The 15,297-nt window shown below is 44.3% G+C and overlaps 1 long non-coding RNA gene across 1 annotated transcript in view; it reads right to left on the bottom strand.

Moving 5' to 3' along the window:
• Nucleotides 1-15,291, bottom strand: part of LOC106723715 — a 21,302-nt gene extending 6,011 nt beyond the window's left edge. Inside the window, exons 1-2 of the long non-coding RNA XR_001359431.1 lie at nucleotides 14,705-15,291; nucleotides 14,221-14,504 (exon numbers count right to left, since the gene is read on the bottom strand). This is a non-coding gene — a long non-coding RNA (uncharacterized LOC106723715). The remainder of the gene's footprint in view (nucleotides 1-14,220; nucleotides 14,505-14,704) is intronic.
• Between the last annotated feature and the right edge of the window lie 6 nt (nucleotides 15,292-15,297).

The raw sequence follows: 15,297 nt of genomic DNA, 5'->3' as shown, positions 1-15,297 counted from the left end.
TGTAACCATGGAGGAAACTTGGCAAAGGGTACATGGCACCTCTCTGGACTATCTTTATGCTTTCCTGTGACTCTAATTATTTCCGAATACATTTTTTTAATTTGAAGGACAATGCAGCAACGCATTTCTGTTAGGATAACTTGTAATTATCTGGCTCACATGAAACTAGTTTCATGTAAAAAATTGGCCAAATAATAAAAGTGAATGACAGTTGAGCTCATTAAAGTAATCTGTGCCTGTTATTACAGCTACCCCAAAAACTCTTCTTTGGAAAAATCCCATTTAGTTTGCAGTCAATAGATTGTAAATTAGATACGTAAGGGGGCCCATTAACAGTAGAATTATCTGAAAAGGCTGTGTTATTAGAATTTGGTCATCCCCTGTTATGACATTAAAAGTAATTTGTTTGGGAAGTATTGGGGACATTTCCACTGTTTTCAAACCCCATAGAACGAAAGGCAAAAGGTATTTGGTGCCTGGATCTTGCTGCTGTCTTTCATAATTTGAAGATGCCCCTGCCTAGGGTGAGCATCATCTACCTGTGTGACCGAAAATTCTCATTGCTTGATGGTGGCAGCTCAAGGTGATGTGAAGTTTAAGCCTCTTTCTGCACAGGCAGGGGGGCTACCACTTGAGACTGATTACACTTGAACCATTTTGATTATTGGTTCTCGAACTGGTTCCTTTGCAGCAGCTGTTTTCTAGCTGTTCACAGCTGCACCTTGAGTCTATAAGGAAATCACCCATTTTCTGGGGCTCCTAGTGACTTAGGGGTATAACTAATGCTTCCCATTGTGCCTGTACTTGTCAACCTAATGAATGAACTTCTGATAACTGCCTATTTCCTCAGAGGGAGTTCCCCATGGAATTTATCCACGTATGTAGTTAGGCATGATGGCCATAATCTCAGCTCTGCTTGGCATTTATTTATATATATAACCCTGGTCGGTTTTGTCCATAACAGCTATCCAAACGCTCTTCATTCCCTCAGGCTCCCTGCTTGGTCCCACCCCCTTTGCCTCCAACTTCACAAAGAAAGCGGGGGTTCTCAGAAGATCCTTATCTCCCGCCACAAGGGGACCTGCAACCCACCTCCCTTCACCTCCTTTGCTTCAGTCTCAGCAGAGGTGTTCTATTTTTTGCTCTGGGCTGGTCCCTCTTCTTAGGCTCTAGATTCCACCCTTTACTGACTCCCCCAAGACCTTTCCCCACCAGTTATTCCTCTCCCTGCTGTAGCTTCAACTTCATAGACTCGTGTGATAGATATAGAAAAGGGCAGAGATTTCCCAGACAGCCAGACAAGGGTTTGAATCCCACCTCCTCCATTTACTAACTGTGTGATTTAAGAACTTTTTAAAATTGTAGTAAAGGAACATAACATAAACTCACCATTTAAGCCATTTATAGTATACAGTCCAGTAGTATTAAGTACATTCGCATTGTTGTCCAGCACTTTTCATCCTCCCAAACTAGACTCAATAAACACCACTCTGTTCCCCCTCTTCCAGCCCCTGGCAACCTCCATTCTGTTTTCTGTCCTATGGGTTTGACTACTTTAGGTACCTCATATGTTTGTCTTTGTGACTGGCTTATTTCACTTAGCATAATGCCCTGGAGGTTTATCCATGTTGTGGCATGTCTTGAGCGAGTTTTAAAAACCATCTCCAAGCCCCTTTCCTCACTCGTCAGCCCCACACCTTCCCAAGAGTGTTGGGAGGATTAAGTAAGATGGGAACTTCAATATTGGTTGGTCCCCTTTCCTCTTATTCCCTATGGCCCTCCCCTGGATGAAGTTTCCTTGCCTTTCAGCAAATCGTTCTCAACTTTCAGAACCCCTCCCAAGTTCCTGGGTTTCTCTCTCTACTTTCTTCATGGCACCGAGTTAAGAGCAGGCTGTCTGCTAGCTGTCTCCACTCCTCACTTCTGCTCCAAAGCTCTGCAAAAGGACTGCTGTATGTCACCAGCACTCCAGTTACACTGTTGCTGGGGAAGTCACCGGGACACTCCCAACTGTCCAATCTACGTTTCAGTCTAATTTCACTTGTCCTTTCTGCAATGCATGACATGAACTAACATCACTGAATAGACTTCCTTTGTTGGCATCTTCCTTGGCTTCTGATGCCACCGTGTACCATCCTGAACTGGTCAAAAGGTAGTTAGGGATAAGGTGACAGAGGAGATGTTTATTGTATTCTTTTTGTTCACTCATTCAACAATTGCTTGAACACAGTATGTGCCAGTTACTGCCCTAGATATTAGAGATACTACAGGGAACAACACAGGAAAGGGGGTGTCCTAGGTGCTTTGAAGGAAGATTAAGGTTGGACAGTGGCTGGAGCTCTCCTACCCACCCCATCTTTCTGTTCATTATCCTCATCTGCAACTAGTAGAAGAATAAGTGGCTCAAACCTCTTTCTCTAGCACCGTGAGCCTTGGCCCCCGGCTCTACCTTTGTCCCGTGCCCTGCATCACAGAGGAGTTACCTTTGCCCTTTGATCCCACCCTTGTCTTTGCACATAGTCCTCTTGTAGGACTGATCACAATGAATTTCTATACTCCCACCAGCCTATCTCCCCTACAAGGAGGTGAGCTGTGTGGAGGCACCGCTGGAGGGGGCCATACCCATCCTGGGGTTTCCGGGGCCCTAGCTGTGCCTGGGCCATAGTAGACAATCAGTGAATCTTCATCTGATGAATGAAGTGGAAGAATTTATTTTTTAAGTTGATTAACTCAAATATTATGATGGTTATTTCTGACTTCTTACATTTTGTCCATTTAGAACCCAAACTGCAGGGATTTTAATAAATCCCAGAAACATTTAGGACACATCTCATCTCCTTTTTCCTTTAAATATTCTTCCACAGCCACTAATTTAGCAAATAAAGTTAGGCTACTCAAAATCCTTCTCATTCCTCTTTTTCTAGTGTGTTGGAACTAGAGGGACCTTACATGAACCTCATCATGTCACAGATTAGGATCCTGAGGACTGAAGTGCCTTGACTTGCACAGGGTCACTGGCTGGCTAGGGGACAGAACCCATGGGAAGATCTGACTCCTTACCCAGTGTTCTTTCCACCATCCCCTGCTCTCTCTCTCTCTCTCTCTCTCTCTCAAAAATTCAAAGCAGCCGATATTTATGGGGTACTAATTAGATATAAGACAGTAGGCTGGATTCTACTGGGGAAACATTAGTTGAAAAAAGTTTCCATGAACCATTTTATAATCTAGTAAGCAGAAAGACATGCATGCAGAAGACTGTAGAAAATGTATGCAAAAATAAGGTGCATGAAAAATTAATGTGGCAATGAACTCCAACTGGAAGGACTGGCTTTGGAGTAACTGAGCCCCTCTTCTCATTTGGGAGAGTGGTTCTAGGAGTGTAGAGCTGGGGACACTGAGGCCTTATCTGGTCCCAGAGACTATTTCCAGCACAGCTGGTGGGATTGCAACACCGCTCACCTCTCACTGCGTACTTCAGTAGAGGCAAGGGACCTTGACCGTGCCCCGACCAACAACAGGTTTTCTGAGCAGAGAAGGAAGAACCAGGCTCAGTATTTCAGGCACGTATTTACAACCTTATCTTTTCTTAATCTAAAATGTTCCTGAACAAGGGCTTTTGAGCCAACAGTCTTAGTTTGCAATTCTTGTCAATGCAACTTGATTTTGTTAAACAACCTCCAGAAATGCCCAGGATATTAAGTGATACAGGACTGCAGAGAATAGTCCGTAGAATTAATGTGCTAATGAGGCAGTAACACCGCTTTGCTCGGGATTAACACATTCAGGAGCCAACCAATTAACTGCCCTTTCTAATACCTCCCAGGCACATTCTGTATTCAGAATTTGGTAAAGCTCCTGGCCTATGTAAATCTCAACTCTCCAAGGTTTCTGTTGTTTTTTGTGGGGCTTGGGCAGTGGGGGAGGAATTGAATACATGAATGGCCTTAAAGCTAACTGAGTGACAAATCCAGATTGAGCTATCTTGTCCTTATACTCAATTTTGGTTATATACCTGCATAATCACGTAGTTGCTTAGCATCATTCCAGCCCTTTATGGATTCACACAGCCTTTCCCCCACTCCGGCTGGGGCAGAGAAGAAGTGTGCTCTCTGAGCCGCAAGCATTCAATTTTGCCTACTGTTCTGGCGCTAACCTTGCTCCGTAACTAATGTCCCTCGATCGTGCAGAGTCCTTGAATGTAAGCATCTCTGGATCTGAAAGTCTAACATTTGAGTCAGCTGCAAATGCCTTGGAAGGAGGGTCCTTTGGAAATATCACACCTCATGCATACACTCCCCTTCTTCTCTCTTTACGTTACAAGGCTGTCCATGGTCTTCTTTCACCCTGAGGTTGTTTCAGGGAGTCAAGGGTAGGAAAGATAATATATCCTGTATTTGTATCACTCCTCCATCCTCTTTCCTGAAAACCCTTTCTTCAAGGAAAATAGCTCCCCTCTAAATTATTAATTTAACAACTGCGTGCTGAGTGTAACTCTGTACAGTGCTAGGTGCTGAAGAGGATACATGGGGAGCAAGTCTTGTTGGAACATCAGAGTCAATCATATCACTTCTCTGTGTCGCCTGCCTGTCAGAAGAAAGTTTGCCGGTTATATATTTCCTTTTCTAGAATATCAGGAGAAACAGAGATAATGTATGAGTATTCCAAATGTCTTCCTCTACTATTTAGTCTCCCATCCATCTATCTATCTGTCTATCTATCTATCTATCTATCCATCCATCCACCCCAATACTCTGAGTCCTTCTAATATTTGAGTGGGTGTTTTGGGCCAAGTGCTATGCAAGGCACTGAGGATACACACAGGAGACCTGCAGCTGCTCTCGGGAAGTCCCAGCCCCAGAGGGATGTGGCTGTATGGTCAGACCATGAGCTGGAATGCCACTGTTGCAGGGGAAGCATATACACAATGCAAATGGAACCAAGCCCACAGCTTCTAGAAGCTGTGTTGTGAATTAAACTGTGGAACAGATCTCTGTTTTTGATAGCTGTTTTAATACACACTGGGTATATTTTCAGGGCAATTTAAAAACAGCAAAATCTAGACTCCAATTTGATATGTGTAATCTGTTAATCCTCTGGGGGCATGTTCGGTCCTTCCGTTCCTCCGCCTTCCTCCTCTATCTTCAGGCTCCCGACCTTCTGGACGACGTGCTGCTGGTCTGTTCCCTTTGTTTAATGCATTGTGTGCTTTCCCTTCCCATCCACACCCCCAATCATGACAGGAGACATCTCAGAGAGCCTGGGCTGGCAGAGCAAATTGACATGTGGGAGTGTGAGAGGCAGTTTTTCAGAGAAGAGGAAGAGGTAAACATGGCAGGCTGCTGCGTATGCAGAGCAGGGGAAAGGGAAGCAAGAAAGAAAGAGGACAAGGCAGAGAAAGAAGAAGAAAAGGCAACCCCAGCCTTAATCAGATCTCTCTAGACCTGGCGTTGAGCAATTTCTGTGACTGGGGGTCAGGTGTAAGGAAGGGCTGGCTGGAATAGTCCTCCCAAGTAGGGGGCGAGGTGAGCAGAATTGCAGGAATGTCAGAGCACCTAGCTCGTTCCATGAGCTGCACCTTAAAGGGTGATTTCCTTCCAAATTATGAACAGAGGGGAGAGAACCCCGCCCCCAGCATCCATCATGTGTTGCTTTTGAAAATTATTATTTTGGAGTACGAAGCAGTTTCCTGTCTTTAAAGCCTATCATCTATTTCCCTTCCAGGTGGAGCCTGGGCTGCCTGCTAATTTAATCCCCTGGGTTTCCCCCTCTGCCTTCAAGATAGCAGAGACGCAGGCTTCAGAAAGAGGGCACCTTTGTGTCTTCCTCCCCTGAAGGCCCCCATCTACCCTGGCAGCCAAGGAGATGCTATTTTGGGAAACAGCGGCTGAGTGGGAAGGATTGTTAATTGTTTGTCAAACCCTTCCAGTCTAGTTAGATCTCATGGCAGAGAGAGAGACTGACTTCTTCATTCTATCTTACTCTCCCATCGAGAGGGGGAGGAGGATAAAGGGCTCCTTTTCCTCCTCAAGCACAGGCACCAAACTGTTTTGTTTTGTTTTGTTTTGTTTTTAAATAAACCCAATTCTTCTAACCAATTGGAAACAGATTAAAAAACACAATATTGACGCCCCCCCCCCAACCAAGCAAAGTGCAATAGTTTCAAAATCACTTATAAGCCTCAGAACAAATAAACAAACCATAAGTCCCCTTCATAACAGAAAAGAGACATCAAAAGCCCTCCCATTCATTCAGACCAGAGCTTTTATTCAGCCCCTTGAGGCCAAACTAACGAAGCAGATCCCCCTCCCCGCCAACACCCACTGACACACACCACTGACACACTAGAAAACAATTTACCCAGACACGCTGATCGGAACAGCCATGGTGACATGCGCTCACGCCATCACGCGTGGGCAAGTTCAAAATCAAACAGAAAGAGCCAGACTGAAAACGGGCTCCTTGCGGTGTTGACCTCACCAACCACGTGCCTCTGAAACTTCCCAAGCATTACTCAGTCTTGGGGGAGGGGGTGTGGGGGAGAGGGGAAAGTGGGGAGGAGAGACAGGAAATCAAATCTTATTCTTCTTAAAAGAATATTTTATAACTACCTGTAGGTTGTTTTTCTTTCTTGACTAATTCTCCTATGGAAAGATGTCTAGTCCCCCTTAACTTTTAAAGGACATTTTTTCTCCCCAAACTGGTTTTTTGGTATTTCAGGGAATTACTAAAGGAATTGTTGCTTATTAGGGGAGGAGTTGGACTCAGATAACTTTATACAATGATGATGCAGGGAAGGATGTGAGAATGCTGCCCATGTTACTGTCATTTTCCTCAAAAGAGCTCGGACTGCCTTATAAACATAAATCTGTTAATCCACACCCTAGCTCCTGGTCAGACAGCAGGTCTTAAATTTCCTTTTACACTGGAGGATGTGTCTGTATGAGTAGTTGGAGTTCGCTTAGTCAAAATGAGCATGAAAAGAGGTAGTGATTTTTGGTTTTCAAACTGAATGAGCCTTTATGGTAACATTTAGATAAGCTGTGTTGATCTAAAATGAACTTGACTTTTGAACGAATTAGAATTCGTTTTATTAGGATGGGAATGGGAAGAAGAGGAAAGACTTTTGTATTGGCTGAAAGATATACTAGTATAAGTTGCCCCTAAATGAGGTGATGATACCCAGTAGGGTTTTCAGTACATCACTAACCCATAATAAATGTTTAATCAGAACAGAGTAGGTAAGCAATTACTTTCTCAGTGATAGAATCACACATTTGTAAATAGCATGGCAGAAAAAGCAAACTGTATCAAAAATCAACTTGTTATATGTGAAAAAATAGCTTTTATAGGAAAATAGTGGAGCTTATGGTCATAAATAATTAAATTATGAACTAGGCTAAGTTGAAATGTATTTGCAGTGATAATTTGGCTAATATGCCACTAGAATAATTTATTTTAAGTATTCCTTTTTCTTTTTCTTTCCCTTGAGTTTGCTGTTTGCATATTTTAGCTTCAACTTTTGGTAACCCATTAATTAATTTTTCAAATAGTTATTGATCCCTTGATATGTATATACCAATATTCATGGTTCTGGTGTAGATGAGGCAGGATGCAAAAAAGTGTAATGCAGTATCTCCGGAGACTTTATAATGTTCCTGGGAACTGAGAAATATATCTACATACAAGTTAAATAAATAACATGTGAGTAAACAAAATACAAAGCCAAAATAAGGGTATCACAAGATAAGTGATATTGTGGTTTTAAGCAACAAATGACTGTGTGTGTCCAAGTGAGCACTGTAAACACCAATGGGCATGGAAGGCTTCCTGGAGGAGGTGGTAGTATAGAACTTGGGCACCAGGGAGAGGGCATTTTGTGAGGAAGTTGAGGAGGCACGTACTTTTTAAAAAAATTGTTATCAGAGGATAGGCTCATTGATTTTAGAGGGGAAGGGAGAGAGAGAGAAACATCGATGTGAGAGAGAATATCGACCAGTGCCTTCGGTACACACCCAGACCAGGCTATTGAACCACAACTAGGTATGTGCCCTGGCCAGGAATCAAACCTGCAACCTTTCAGTGGTATATTGGACGACACTCCAACTGAGCCACACTGGCCAGGGTGACATATGCTTCTGATTAGACCTAACTAGCTGGGGAAGAGGTAGGGGCATTTATGTTGCTCAGGATGGTAGAGAGGTTGGAAAGGTTTGCCTAGATTTATAGAATCATGGAATTCTAGACCTGAAATGATCCTGAAACAATCAGCCAGTCCACTGGCTCTCACACATGGCTGCACATTGCAATCACCTACCCAGCTTTAAAAAATTCCAGTGCCTGATTCTGATGAAATCATCTGGGCTGAGACCTGGGCATCTCCATATTTACAGGCTCCCCAGGTGATTCTAATGTGCAGCCACAGTTTGAGGAACAATAATTTAGTCCAACTGCCCACTTTTACCAGGTAAGGACCATCTGCAACTCTGCCCACGCATAGCGGGCTCTGTTCACCATTCCAGGCTGTTTGTGTTTGACAGAGTACTGTGTACCACTCTGGAGACCTGGCCCAACGAGTGGATTTTTGCCATAAATGTCATGGAGACCACTGAAAGCTTTTGTGCAGGAAAGTGGCACGTTGAAAACAAATGGGCCTGTAACTTCAAGATGAAAAGAATGAATGCACCCTAACAACACACGAGAATGATGCTACCCAAGTGAGTACTCTCTCTGAAATTTAAGTTTGCATGTGCGTATGTTGAATTAAAAAATAATATTGTGATAATTGCTGGGTCATCATATTCAGATACGTAGACTTGTGTTTCTCTACTTCTGTGGTGACTTCTCAGTTCTAGAAAGAATTCTCTGCTGGCCAGTTAGCTCGGTTTTCTACATTTTCCTTTGATTTTTCTCCTCAGCTCCGCAACTGTTTTTTGTTTCATTTTCTTTTTACTTTATCTTTCCTTTTCCTCTTCTCCAATCAAGGACCTTTGTTAATTGCTCACAATATGCTCATGCATATTTATATGTCTACACCTCCCTATTCCTCTATTATCCCTAGGACAATGTTGTCTGATAGAAATATAATTTGAGCCACATATCTAAAAAGAAACAGGTTAAATTAAATTTAACATATTTTATTTAACCCAATAAATCCAAAATTTTATCATTTCAACATGTAGTCATTCTAAAAATATTAATGAGATATTTTGCATTCTCTTTTTGGTACTGAGACTGAAATATGCTGTGTTTTACAACTTAGCTTCCACTCTAAATTTTCAAACTTCAGAAATATGACACAACTAGAGGCCCAGTGCATGAAATTCATGCAAGGGTAGGGTCCTTAGGCCTGGCCATTGGTCAGGGCTGATCTGTGGGGTGACCAGCAGGGTGATCAGGGGGCCCCCGGTTGGCACCCGCCTTGGCTGGCCTGGGGCCTGCAGGCTGAGGGCAGCTCTTGCTTTGAGCGTTTTCCCCCTGGTGGTCAGTGCACATCATAGTGACCAGTTGTTCGCCATTTGGTCGATTTGCATGTTAGACTTTTATTATACAGGATAAAGTTGGTTTTGGGGACAAGGGTTTTATTGATCATGTTTCAATTTTTAGGTTAGAATTCAATGGAATTTAAAATTCGGTTCCTCAGTTGCATGGGCCACACTGGCCTGGTGGCTACTGTATTGAGCAGTATGGGTTTTATATGGTGCTGTTTCCTCATTCTGTGCCTTGAGAGGGTACTAGGTTCATTTTAATGAGTTTTGAGTGCTCTACTTATTGATTTGCTTTCCTTAGGAGTATTACAGAAAGCAAGGTATAACAAGGATGATCATAAAAACAACCAAAGGAAATTAAGGACAAGAAAAGGATGGGGCTGTAATAGGAAATGGGGGTGAGGAAAGACAACAGGCTTTGGTGCTCACCCCTAGTCAAATGCTATTTGGAGATAAAGAAATTCTACTATAGTTAAGCAACCAAGAGAAAAAAGGCTATAAAATATGCCAGAATCGTGAGAGAGAGAAAGTTGGATTAAAGAGTGGATTTGTCTGTTCTCAGAAGAGCAAGAGGAGTATCACTTACATAAAGTGCTAATATTGTACTTTTATAGAGCTTTTTACCTAAAGAATTCAGACCCGGCCAACATGGCTCAGTGGTTAAGCATCAACCTATGAACTAGGAGGCCATGGATGGATTCCCCATCAGGGCACATGCCCGAGTTGTGGGTTTGATCCCCAGTAGAGGGTGTGCAGGAGGCAGCCAATCAATGATTCTCTCTCATCATAGATGTTTCTATCTCTCTCTCCCTCTCCCTTCCTCTCTGAAATCAATAAAAATATATTTTAAAAAAAGAATTCAGGATGTCATACAAATGATGATTCACTCACATAAGCAACTTTGGCCAAGAAAATGTCAAAAGTCCTAACATTGAAAGGCAGGCACAGTGCAGGTAATTTATTTATTTATTTATTTTTAATATCAAACTTTTAGGATTTTAAAATTTGATTTATTGGGGTGACACTGATTAATAGAACCATATAGGTCATCAAGTGTACAACTCAATAAAACATCATGTGCACACTGCATTTTGCGCTCATCACTCAAAGTCAAGTCTCTTTCTGTCCTCAATGAACTTATTTTTATTTCACCCACCCACTTCTCACTCATTGGCACTTCTTACAGAGAGATTGTGTGCATAACCCATAGTGAGTTTGCACTGTTCTTATACAGACTAGACTCAGTTTAAGGCATATAAGCTCTGTAATCACCTGATAATAACACTTAGCCTTCATTAGTCAAGCAAACAAGAAATAAAGTCAACAGCAGTGGCAGACAGACCCTGTATGAGAGGAATTCCCAGGCCAGAGCCAGATAGTGCCCGAGTGGGAACAGCTGTGGCCAGTACTCAGCATGCTAATCTGCTCGTGCCAAACTGAGAAGATGGGGGGTGGACGGACAGCACAAACCCACTGGATATGCTTGGCCACTTCTTCCAGAACAGGGCTTCTGTCTTTCTGATAGCCCTCATGTTTCTCATAGTGCTACCCATCATGTGGGTTGTTTTTTTTAACTGAGAAAATCCCAAAGATTGATGACAGCAAATTCAATTACTTGCTTCCTAAAACTTAGAAGAATTTGTTATATATCTTCCCACCTTTTTTGGGAAATGGAGGTGAAGCTTGCTGATCATAAGAGCCCAGGCCCTGCAGAAATAAGTTCTCAAGTTACCATTTTGCTATCTCAGGATTAGAGGAAATTCTGATAATAATAGTAGTGATCATGCTCAATCTCAAGGCAGCAGACATTTATTGAGCACCTATTATGTGGTGTAGTAGAAAAACGCATTCAAAATTCAACAAGCACTGACAGGGTACCTACCATGTGCTCAGTACTGAGCTAGGCACTGCTATAACAATAACAACAACTAGACTTAGAAAGTGCTTGTGTGCTGCTAGACTGTACTGAGCACTGTAGGTATTTTTTCTTATTCCCATTTTACACAGTAGGTGACAGAGGCACAGAAAGGTTAAATAATTAAACTAGGACATGGTTTTCTCATTTCACCTAGATGTGAAATAACTTTTCAAAAGTCACATGGCAAGTAAGAGGTGAAACAAGGTTTGAACCTCAGAGCCCCACCCTCACACTTTAGAGTTAAATAGATTTGGAGTTGAATCCCACCTCTCCGCCTACAATTGTATGACTTTGGGAAATTACTTAACCTTTCAGAGTCCTAGTTTCCTCTTCTGTAAATGGAGAAAATGACATGTGCTTTTAGAACTTTATAAGGATGATAAATAAGGCCTGCAAAGTGACTAGCACAGTGCCTGGCAGACAATATTATTATTAGGGGCTCATTCATCCAAGTGCATAATCAATCACTCAGTATGCACTGCTGTGGCCAGTTGTTGAAATACGGAAATGCTTACATGCCAGCTGGCAGAATCTCTGCCCTAGGCACCTTGTGTACCTCCCTTTCTGGACATTCAGTCCTTCCTGCAGAAGGCACCCCCCCCCCCGACCCCCTGCCAGCCGCAGGCACTCTAAGGGCCTCTGGGACTCTTCTGATGGTTAGTGTCTGTGTCACCCAGTTGTTAAATATTTTCACTATCTCCTGGTATAGATGGGCTTTTGCCTTCATTGAGAGCACAGCTAGGGAGGGGCCCTGGGCATGAGAGGGGAAAGTGATGAGGGCAATGATGAAGAATGCTTCATACGATGCAGGATGGCGGAATGCCCTGCTCAGGTGGGTCAGGAAGGCTTCGTGAAGTCTGTCTCTATAAATGACCTGTTTGGGTGGGTAGTGGCTTCCTAGATAATCACTAAGGTTCACTCTGTCTCTGTTTTTTCATTTTTGCTCTCTCTACCTAGTTCAGGCCTCATGACCCTTTGCCTGAACTCCCACAAGAGCTTTAAGTGGTCCTCTCTATAATTAAGTGCACTGACTGTTCTAGGATCCATTCTGTGGTTCTCTTACTCAACTGCCTTTAGTAGCTCCCAGTGGCCCATCTCTTCATTGAGCCATCTATGACCCACTATCACGGAGGCCCAGCCTCTGTTTCTAGCCTTTTCCACTTACTATGGTGCCTGGCATACCTGTCAGGTGGGAAGTTCCCTATGCGGGACTCTGTTGCTCCTGCTGCTTGGAACTTGTGGATCCTACTTCAGGATTTTTCAATACCCTCCTTAAATACAACTTTTTTCTCCCATCTAAGTCCCTCCCCACCCCCTATGTCTCTTCTCCCACCCCAATGTGGTGTTGGGGGTGATGTGTTCTGATAACTATCGTACATTGGTCGCTTATTATGTGCCAGGCTGTTCCAAGAGCTTTGCATGTTACCTTGTTTTAGCCTCACAAAAACTCTTAAGGGGTAGGCACTATTATTATCTTCTTTTAAGATGAAAAAAGACCAAGGCACAGAAAGGTGAAATAACTTTCCGAAGGTTACACAGCAAGTAAAAAGTGGAGCTGGGATTCCAACTCAGGAAGCTTGTCTTCAGAACCTGTGCTCTTAATCAGTGTTTTATAGTGACTGATAACTCTCCAAGAAAGAGAGAATAGAAGAAAGTATTTCTCATGTTATTGCTCAAAATATGCAGGTTGCTTTGGAAATTATTTGTGTTATTATTTTCTGCCCTTCTTTATGTGAGCTGAAAATTCCTAGAGGGGAGGAGCTCTGGGCCTCATGGACGGGTGTCTCCGTTGCCATCAACCAGTTGTGGGCATAGGTAATGTTACTGAGCCATCGCATCCTGTGGAGGCCTCTGATTGTGAATTGGCCATAATCAAGCCCACCTCTCACTAGTGTTTCTCCTAACTAAATACAGCGAGTCCTCAAATAACATCATTTCGTTCGACGTCATTTCCTTATAACAATGAGATGTCATAGGAACTTTACTCTTGTTTATGTCTGTTAGCCTATGGTAAAAATTGGTTTCATTATACATCATTTCACTTAAAGTCACAAAACCTGTCAATGACATTGCGTGAGGACTTACTATACAGCAGTTGGCCAAATCCTACTCAGGCTAACTGTTCCACATAGACTTCCAGAAAACTGTGCATAGTTTCATGATTCAGATCGTGGCTGAGCTGTCATTCATGTTCTGCATACTAGAGCAGATGTGTATGTGAATTCTCCCTTTTAGAGTTGGAGAGACTCAAGTGTCTGGAGGTTACGCACCCAGAGTTGTCAGGCAGGTCTGTGCTGGGGTTTAAGTGGGACTGACGGGAACTGACTCTCCAGGAACCCAGTCCAGGACCCTGGACAACCCTGTGGTGGTTCTGCCCTAATGTCATGTACTGAGGGTCAGTAGATGGTTGACTGACCAGAAAATTCTGGAACACCCTTCCCCAATGTTTTTACCTTGGCACAAAATAAAATTATGACATCATGATGAGAACACAGGACTTCTCTATTTCTATTCTTAGAACTGGCTAGATTTTTCCAAGGGTGGCTGGTCAGCCCTCCTGCTGGAGAGAAATCATTGTGGAGAATCTGTACCACCTTCCATCGCAACCTGTGTGACAACTGTGCTTGTTGTTAAATCTAGAGAACAAAGTGATAGGTGCTGGCCTTTGTGCCTAGACACAATTTCTTGATAAGCAACCAAAATGTAGAAACTTTTAGAACCGAGAGATAGATAGAGAGAGAGAGAGAGAGAGAGAGAGAGAGAGAGGTATTTTCTAGGGGGCAAGGGACTCACACAAAATTAGTATCTGCTAAATACCTTGCAGTAATACTATGTTGTTATCCGAGGGTATCCCTTGCCACGTTTTGCTGTCATCTCCACTTCTGCCAGGGGTGACCAGAGCCTTTCAGGTGTGCGCCGCCTTGGAAATGGAGGTGGGGCGTGGGGTGATGAGGCAAGGATCCGGACTTGATTGCAGAGCAAAGTCCACCTGCACGATGCAAGTTCCAATGGTTTGTTTTGCTTTGGTTCTGGCAAGCCAGCGCCCAAGCCAGAACCTTTTCCTACAAACAATACAGGGGCTAAGCCTCCTCCGCTATCACCTACTTTCTGATGCGCCGCCTTGGAAATGGAGGTGGGGCGTGGGGTGATGAGGCAAGGATCCGGACTTGATTGCAGAGCAAAGTCCACCTGCACGATGCAAGTTCCAATGGTTTGTTTTGCTTTGGTTCTGGCAAGCCAGCGCCCAAGCCAGAACCTTTTCCTACAAACAATACAGGGGCTAAGCCTCCTCCGCTATCACCTACTTTCTGAGCCCAGGCCCCCCCCCCGCCTGTCTCTCGCCGCTTGCCCACCGCGTCCCCTTTAAGAGCCTGCTCCGCGGGACTAACGTTCGAATGGCTCTGGCGCCCCTCCCCGGGCTCCGATTGGCCGCGCGCAGCTCGTGAGGGCGTGGCGGCCCTTCGCGATTGGCGGGCGGGGAGCTTATATAAAGCGCCGGGCGGTAGGGCTGCCCTCAGTTAGCGACCGGACGGGAGGCTGGGCGTTTGTCTGCACTGGAGGGGACGTAGGGGTCAGTGAGCGCGTCATCGAAATTGGTCTCTCGGCGTCGTCTTCAGTTACCGAGGGTCCACCCCTGGGGCCGACTTCCTGAGGCCTCCGACTCCTCTCCCCGCGTGTGACCGGGAGCCCGGGCTCAGCCGTCACCCCCGCGCCCGTCCCCCGGAGAAGGGTCGGCAGGCGGGATGGAGTTCAAGCTGGAGGCGCACCGAATCGTCAGCATCTCGCTGGGCAAGATCTACAACTCGCGGGTCCAGCGGGGCGGCATCAAGCTGCACAAGAACCTGCTGGTCTCCCTGGTGCTGCGCAGCGCCCGTCAGGTCTACCTGAGCGACC

This window comes from Myotis brandtii, unplaced genomic scaffold (genome assembly GCF_000412655.1).
Source record: "Myotis brandtii unplaced genomic scaffold, ASM41265v1 scaffold630, whole genome shotgun sequence".
Lineage (NCBI taxonomy): Eukaryota > Metazoa > Chordata > Mammalia > Chiroptera > Vespertilionidae > Myotis > Myotis brandtii.
Note: the sequence above shows the minus strand (reverse complement) of the source record. Positions and strands in the feature narration are given on the sequence as shown.